Below are 8,672 nucleotides of genomic sequence, written 5' to 3'. Positions count from 1 at the left end.
TGTCTGTCTGTCTGTCTATCCATCCGTCCCTCTATCTATCTGTCTGCTCTATGTCTGTCTGTCTGTCTGTCTGTGCGTGTGTGTCTCCCCAGTCATCCTGTGCCCCACACAGCCAGGAACACAGACAACAGACAGACAGACAGAGTAAAGGACTTCGCCCCTCCCCTCCCCATGCCCTCTGACCTGTCCATGCCCTCTGCCCTCCCAGTGACCCGACCTCCCTGTGACCTCTCCATGACCTCTGACTACTCTGTGACCTCTGACCTCCTGTGACTCCTGGCTTCCCCATGACCTCTGACCTCCCAGTGACCCTCCCGAGACCTCCCCGTGAACTCTCCATGACCCCTGAGTTCCCCATGACCTTTGACCTCCCATCCACTTCTCACCTGCCCATGGCCTCTCACCTCCCCGTGACCTCTCCATGACCTCTGACCTCTCTGCAACCGCTGACCCTACTGTGACCCCTGGCTTCCCTGTGTCCTCTGAACCCCCGTGACCCCTAACCTCCCCGTGACCTCTGACCGTATTGTATCCTCCCTGTGACCTCTTACCTCCACCTCCTATCTGGCTCCCCTCAGTCCCCCGCCCCCACGCCAAGAGCCTGCAGGAGACAGATGGGTAAACTGAGGCTCACCCGTGTCCAGCTCGTTCCAGACGCCACGGGGCGGGGTCACGGCGGGCGGGGCCGGGGGTCGCGGGTCAAAGGTCCCCGGGTCACCATCGGGGGAAGCCGCAGGATGGGAAGGGAGGACATCCGGGGCACGGCCATGCAGGGTCGTGACCACGGGGTCACGGGGGTTCACCGTGGGGCCCGGCCGGGCGCGGTGAGCTTTGTGCTGTCGCCCCCGCCTGCGGCCGCCGCCAGGCCTCCTGGGAGCCAGAAGTAAGGAGGCCGGAAGTGAGGAGGACGGAAGTGCAGAGGTCGGAGCAGTGGATGCTCGAGGGGTGGAGGCCGGAAGTGGGGATGTCCGTGTCGAAACCGGAAGTGGAGAGGTCCATGGGGAGACCGGAAGTGTGGAAGTCAGAAGTGGGGATCTCCGAGTGGTAACCGGAAGTGGGGTGGTCTGACTGGAGACCGGAAGTGGGGAGGTCTGTGGGGAAACCGGAGGTGTGGAAGTCGGAAGTGGGGATCTCTCAGTCGAAAACGGAAGTGGGTAGGCCGAAGTAGTGGAGGCCGGAAGTGGGGATTTCTGAGTGGAAACCGGAAGTGGGGAAACAGGAAGTGGGGTGGTCCGAATGGAGACTGGAAGTGGGGATCTCCGCGTGGAGACCGGAAGTGTAGATCTGCGAGTGGAGCCCAGAAGTGGGGATGTTCGAGACAAAACCGGAAGTGTGGAAGCCGGAAGTGGGGTGGTCCCAGTGGAGACCGGAAGTAGGAATTTTCGAGTGGAAACTGGAAGTGTGGAAGCAGGAAGTGCGGGGGTCCGAGTGGAGACTGGAAGTGAGGAGGTCCGTGGGGAGAGCGGAAGTGGGTAGGCGGAAGTAGTGAAGACAGGAAGTGGTGATGTTCGAGTGGAAACCGGCAGTGTGGAGACCAGAAGTGGGGTGGTCTGAGTGGAGACCGGAAGTGGTGAGGTCCGAGTGGAGACCAGAAGTGGGTCGGCGGAAGACACAGAGACCGGAAGTGGGGATATTTGTGTTGAAACCGGAAGTGTGGACGCCGGAAGCGGGGAGGTCTCCGTGGAGACTGGAAGCAGGGCGGGCGGGGCCCGGAAGTCGCCTGTGGCGCGGCCGCGAACGTGCGCCAGGATGCGCGCCCAGTGCTCGGGCTGGATGTGCTCGGCAGCCACTGGTGGGCGCGGGCGGCGTGGCAAGGCAGGCTCGAACCCGCGGCCGGCGGGGGCAGCACGCGGGATGGGAGGGAGATGCGGAGGCGGCGGACGCCGCTGCTGCCCGCGCCCGGGGCCGCCCGCAGGACGCCGACGCCACAGCCCTGCTTCCCCGGTGCCCGGGCCCAAGCTTGGCACACCAACAATGACGTCAGCACCGCGCGTCGCCCCCGTAGCCGCTTCCGCAGCGGCACCCGCCATCTTGGAATCCGCCATTTTTGAATCAGCCATCTTGGCCTCCACCATCTTGGAATCTGCCATCTTAATTCCCTCCATCTTGGATTCCTCCATCTTGGATTCCGCCATGTTGGTTCCCTCCATCTTTGATTCCACCACCTTGTTTTCGGCCATCTTTATTCCTTCCATCTTGTTTTCCGCCATCTTGATTCCTTCCATCTTGGATTCTGCCATGTTGTTTTCCCTGATCTTGTTTCCCTCCATTTTGGATTCCGCCATCTTGGCGTCCACCATCTTGGAATCCGCCATGTTGGTGTCGGCCATGTTGGATTCCACCATGTTTTCGGCCATCTTGGTTCCCTCCATCTTGGATTCCTCCATCTTGTTTCTCCCCATGTTTGATTCCGCCATCTTGGCATCTGCCATCTTCGTTTCATCCATCTTGGCTTCCGCCATCTTAGTTCCCTCCATCTTGGATTCTGCAATCTTGGCTTCCGCCATTTTGTTTCCTTCCATCTTGGATTCCGCCATCTTGGTTCCCTCCATCTTGGTGTCCACCATCTTGTTTTTGGCCATCTTGGAATCCGCCATGTTGGCGTCGGGCATGTTAGATTCCGTCATGTTTTCGGCCATCTTGCTTCCCTCCATTTTGGATTCCACCATCTTGGTGTCCACCATCTTGGAATCCACCATCTTAATTCCCTCCATCTTGTTTTCCACCATCTTGTTGCCTTTCGTCTTTGATTCTGCCATGTTGTTTTTGGCCATCTTGCTTTCTGCCATCATGGATTCTTCCATCTTTGATTCTGCCATCTTGTTTTTGGCCATCTTGCTTTCCGCCATCTTGGATTCTTCCATCTTTGATTCCACCATCTTGTCTCCCACCATCTTGCCCCCCGCCGCCCCACCCACGCTGACGTCGGCGTCCCAGCGCGCCAGCCCCTGCGCGTTGGCGGCCACGCACACATAGCACCCGGCGTGCCGTGGGCCCAGCGTGGGAAGCGTCAGCGTCCCGTCCGCCCCGACCCCGAACCCGTCCGTCCCCAGTTCCGTCCCCGCCCAGGCCCAGCGCCCGCCCGGCAGCAGCCAGCCCACGCGCGCCGCCGGCTCCGCCTCCGCCCGACAGCCCAGCCGCAGCGCGACGCCCGCAGGCAGTTCCAGATCCGTGGCCGCTGGCGCCCGAGACGCCACCACGAACACGCGCTGTGCCCGGCCCGCCATGGCGGACTCAAAGCCACCGTAGGCCGCAGGGCCCGGGGCTGCAGACGGGGTGTAGGCCGCAGGGGCTGTGGCTTCAGAAGGGGCGGAGGCCGTGGGGGCTGTGGCTTCAAAGCTGATGTAGGCCGCGGGGCCCGTGGCTTCAGACAGGGTGTAGGCTGCGGGGCTTGTGGCTTTCTCCTCAGTGTCGGCCTCAGATCCTATGGCTTTTTCCTCAGCGAAGGCCTCGGATTCTATGGCTTTATTTGCACCATAGGCCTCGGATTCTATGGCTTCATTCACAGCGTAGGCTTTTTCTTCACCATAGGTCTCAGATTTCGTGGCTTTTTCCTCAGTGTAGGCCTCGGATCTCATGGCTTCATCTGAGCCATAGGCACTGGATCCTTTGGCTTTCTCCTCAGTGTAGGCCTCAGATCCTGTGGCTTCATTCACACCATAGGCCTCGGATTCCATGGCTTCCTCCTCCGCGTAGGCCCCGGACCCCGTGGCTCCGTCCCCGCCATAGGCCACGCGCCGTGCCTTGGTTTCCCCGCGGCGCCCCACGCGGGCCTCGCAGCGGTACCAGCCAGCGTCGGCCTGGCGCATCCTGTGGATCTCCAGTGTTGTCCCCCCATCATGGCCGCCATCCTCATCGCCCCGCAGGATGGAGCCGTCGGGCCGCGTCCAGGCCATGCGTGGTGTTTCCGAGCCCTGCGCCGCACAGCGCAGCTGCAGCGTCTGCCCCGGGGTCACCACGTGCACGTCATCAGGGTCATCACGGGGGTCGAGGGTCACCCAGGGTGCGTCCTCCGGGTCCTCGGGGCCACGCACGCACGCCGTCCACGTCAGACGCATGCGTGGCCCACGCAGCCCAGCCCAGCGCAGCGTCAGCTCGGGCTGCAGCAGCCAGGCAGGCCGCGCCCACAGCCGGGCCACCACACCTGGAAGTGACGTCGGCGACGATGATGACGTGCCAGGGCCGTGCACCAGGCGGTAGGCCTTGCCCACATCCAGGTCATGGACATCTGGGAAACTGGCCTCAGGGTGGGCGTGGCCTCCATCTTGGTCATACCTGGGGCCTACATCCGGGTCTCTGTCCTCAGAGTGGGCGGGGCCCTCATCTGGGTCATTGACATCAGGGTCTCTGTCCTCAGGGTGGGCAGGGCCCTCATCCATGTCATGGACATCCAGGTCTCTAGCCTCAGGGTGGGCGTGGCCTCCATCCTGGTCTCTGTCCTCAGGGTGGGCGGGGGCCCTCATCTGGGTCATTGATATCCGGGTCTCTGTCCTGAAGGTGGGCGGGGCCTACGTCCTGATCATACTCATGGCCTACATCCGGGTGTCTGGCATGCTTGTAGGCGGGGCCTACATCCGGGTGTCTGTCCTGCTGGTGGGAGGGGCCTACATCCGGGTCTTGGGCTTGATACATATAGCCTACATCCGGGTATTTGTCCTGCAGATGGGTGTGGCCTACAACCGGGTCTCTGTCCTGAGCGTGGGCAGGGCCTACATCAGGGTCTCTGGCTCCCTGGTGGACATGGCCTATATCAGGGTTCCTGGTTCGATGGTGGGCATGGCCTACATCCGAGTCTGTGGCCTGATACATATGGTCCACATTCGGGTCTCCGCCATGACGGTGGGCGTGGCCTACATCCGGGTCCCTGTCCTGATACAGCTCATCCCCATCAGCGTCTCCGCCCGAGGGTTGGGCGTGGCCTTCCCCGGATCCATCTCCCGGGTCCCTATCTGCGTGGGCGTGGCCTGGCGCCTCCAGGTCCCAGCGCAGCATCAGCGCGACATCATCAGTGTCGTCATCGCCTCCCAGCAGGCGGCGGGCATGTGCGAGGTGGGCAGGGTCGGCGTAGCAGGCGAGGGCGGCGCTGAGCGTCAGGCGCACGCGCACAGGGACATCGGGGGCGGGGCCGGGCCGCACGTCGAGGTCGCGCACGCTGGGCGCGCGCCGCAGGCGGCAGGTAAGGCCGGCGGCGCGGCCACGGGCGTCTGTCAGCCTCAGCCGCACCTCGCCCACCTCCTCCCTGTCCTCCACTTCCTCTTCCTCCGCCTCCACTTCCGCTTCCAGCGGCTCCTCACCGTCTGCCGGGCTGGTGAGGATGCGCGGCGGGCGACAACGCATGCGTGGAGGCAGGCGACGCAGGTGCAAGCCGCGGCGGGCGGCGGGGCTGGCGCAGGCCGCGCACGCCTGTTCCTTCCCACAGCGCAGCACGCCTGCAGGGGGGGATGGGAGAAGGGCGGGGCTGACATGGGACACGCCCCCCTGGGGAGCCTCGGCCACGCTCCCGTCGCGCCTGACTGGCTGGAGCTCGGCCACGCCCCTCCTGGGGGTTCTCAGCCACGCCCCCGCCTCGCCTGACTGGCTGGACCTCGGCCACGCCCCCCCGTGGAGCCTTAGCCTTACCCTCACCCTGCCTGAGTGGCTAAAGCTGGGCCATACCCTCCCTGTGGAGCCTCAGCAACGTCCCTGCCCCTCCTAAGTGGCTAGACCTTGGCCACGCCCCCTGCAGCTCCTCACTAATGCCCAGCCACGCCCAGCCACGCTGCTGCCGTTTTTTACTGGCTGGAGCTAGGCCACGCCCCCTGGGCGCCTCGGCCACGCCTCCGCCCCGCGTGACTGGGGGAACTCGGCTACTCACTTACGCCCAGCCACGCCCCCATCCTTTCTCACTGGCTGTAGTTCGGCCACGCCCCCTCTCTGCATCGCCTCAGCCCCGCCCGGCCCTCTCATTGGCCTGCGCTTGACCACGCCCCCTCTGCTCACCTCGGCCCCGCCCCTCCAGGTCCTCCATCCAGCGCGCACGGCAACCGCAGGCCCAGGGGTTACCCTGCAGGTGCAGCGCGCGCAGCGCGGGTGCCTGGGCCAGGGTGCCGGCGGGCAGCGCAGCCAGGTGGTTCCCAACCAGGTGCAGCACGCGCAGCGTGCAGGCCGGGACCCCGCGCACGCGCAGCGTGGCCAACGCCTCGGGCGCCAGCGCCGCCAGCTGGTTCCCGTCCAGACGCAGCAGCCGCAGCGACGCCAGCCCCAGCAGTGCCCGCGGGGGCACCGACTCCAGCCGGTTGTGGTCCAGGTACAGCCGGGACAGGCGCCGCAGGCCCCGCAGGGAGCCCGTGCGCAGTGCCCGAAGCTGGTTGTAGCTCAGCTTCAGCACCTGTGGGGGTGAAAGGGGGCGTTTCCGGGATCCGAAGGGCAACTTCGGGGTCACTTCCGCCCCACTTCCGGTCTCACTTCCACCCTACTTCCGTACCACTTCCTGTCACACTTCTGCTCCACGTCCGGCTTACTTCTCCCGACTTCTGCCTCTACTTCCTCCCACTTCCGAGTATATTTCCTCACTTCTTCCGGTCCCACTTCTGCCCCATTCTCACTTCCTCCCTACTTCCAACTCACTTCCGCCCCAGTTCCGGGTCACTTCCTCCCCACTTCCGGCTGACTTCCGCCTCTACTTCCTCCAAGTTCCTCCGCACTTCCGGCCAGTTACGGCCCTACTTTCTGTCACTTCCAGATCCAGATCCTCACCACTTCTGCCCCACTTCCGGCTCACTTCCGCCTCACTTCAGCCCCGACTTCCTCCCACTTCCTGCCCATTTCCTTCCTTATTTCTGCCCCACTTCCGGTCCTACCCATGGTCCTATTTCCACTTTCTTCCCCACTTCCAACTATATGTCATTCCCCACTTCTGGGTCACTTCTACCCCCACTTCCTCCCCACTTCCTTCCCTATTTTCACTCCACTTCCGGATCCATATCCTCACCACTTCCGCCCCACTTCCGCCTTCCGCCCCTACTTCGTCCTGCTTCCTCCCCACTTCCTTCCCTATTTCCACCCCACTTCTCACTTCCGGAACCATATCCTAACCACTTCCACCCCTAGTTCCTCCCACTTCTGGCTTATTTTCACCCCTACTTCCTCACACTTCCTCCCTACTTCCCGATTTCCACCCCACTTCCGGCCCTACTTCCACTTCCAGATCCATATCCTCACTACTTCCGACCCACTTCCGCTCCACTTCCTTCCCTATTTCCACTCAACATCTGGCTACACTTCCAGCCCTACTTCTTCCCAGGTCCTTATCCATTTCCGTCTCACTTCCGCCTCCCTTCTGCCCCCGACTTCCTCCCATGTCCGTCTCTACTTCCTCCATTGATTCCCTACTTCCTCCCCACTTCCTTTGCTATTTGATCCCCATTTCTGCCTGTCTTCCTCCGCATTTCCCCCCTCCTTCCTCCCTACTCTTTTCCCACTTCCTTCTTCCTCCAACTTCCTTCCCATTTCCGGCCCTACTTCCTCCCACTTCCGTATCTATTTCCTCAAACTTCCGCCCCACTTCCTCCCCTACTTTGTCCCACTTCACTGCATATTTCTGCCCCACTTCCTACCAAACTTCCTTCCACTTCCTTCCAATTCCGCCCCACTTCCGCCCGCTCCCTGCGCACCTGCAGTGCGCCCAGGTCGCTCAGGGCGCCCTCGGCGATGTCTGCGATCTCGTTTCCGTGCAGCAGCAGCAGCTGAAGTCTCGCAAGACCGGGGAAGGAAGCGTGCGTCAGGACCCGGATGTGGTTGAACCTAATTCAACAGGCGAGAGGACAGGAAGAGGAAATCAGGAAAACAGCCTGAAAACCAGCGCTGGGAGGGCAGGACTTTTGTTTCCGGGTCAGGGTCAAGAATAATGAATCATTACTCATCATCATCTTCCTTCCTGCCTTCCTTCCTTTCCTCCCTTGCTTCCTTCCTTCCTTCCCTCCCTCCTTCCTTCCTTCCCTCCCTCCTTCCCTCCTTCCTTCCTTCCCTCTTTCCTTCCCTCCTTCCTTCCTTCCTTCCTTCTCTACCTCCTTCCTTCCTTCCATCCTTCCCTCCTTCCTTCCTTCCTTCCCTCCCTCCCTCCTTCCTTCCCTCCTTCCTTCCTTCTTTCCTTCCCTCCTTCCTTCCTTCCTTCCATCCTTCCTTCCTTCCCTCCATCCTCCTTCCTTCCCTCCTTCCTTCCTTCCTTCCTTCTTTCCTTCCTTCCTTACTCTTCCTTCCCTTCCTTCCCCCCTTTCCCCTCCCCAGGCCTCACCCCAGGTTCACGCGCTCCATCTTGGGGTCCAGCATGTGGGGCATGGCCCTGAGGCTGCGGAAGGTGCAGTGGAGTTCGGTGGGGACGTAGCAGGCGCAGGTCCTGGGGCAGCGGGTGGCGGGGGCTGGGTGGGGGCCGCACAGGAGCAGCAGCAGCAGCAGCAGCGAGGCCCAGCGGTGGGGGCCCCCCATCCTGGGGCTGGGATGGAGGGGGGGAGGCTGGGGATGGAGGCCCAGGGGTGGAGGCCCAGGGAAATGGAGGCTGGAAGTTGGAGGCCCAGGGAAGGAGGCCTAGGGATTAGAGGCCAGGGTGGAGGCTGGGGATGGAGGTCCAACGGGGTGGAGGCCAGGGGTGGAGGCTGAGGAAGGAGACTGGAAGTTGGAGGCCCAGGGGGTGGAGG

This window comes from Dipodomys spectabilis, unplaced genomic scaffold (genome assembly GCF_019054845.1).
Source record: "Dipodomys spectabilis isolate Male_0828 unplaced genomic scaffold, ASM1905484v1 ptg000637l, whole genome shotgun sequence".
NCBI lineage: Eukaryota > Metazoa > Chordata > Mammalia > Rodentia > Heteromyidae > Dipodomys > Dipodomys spectabilis.
The sequence above is the reverse complement of the archived record's forward strand: the minus strand, read 5'-3'. Positions refer to the sequence as shown.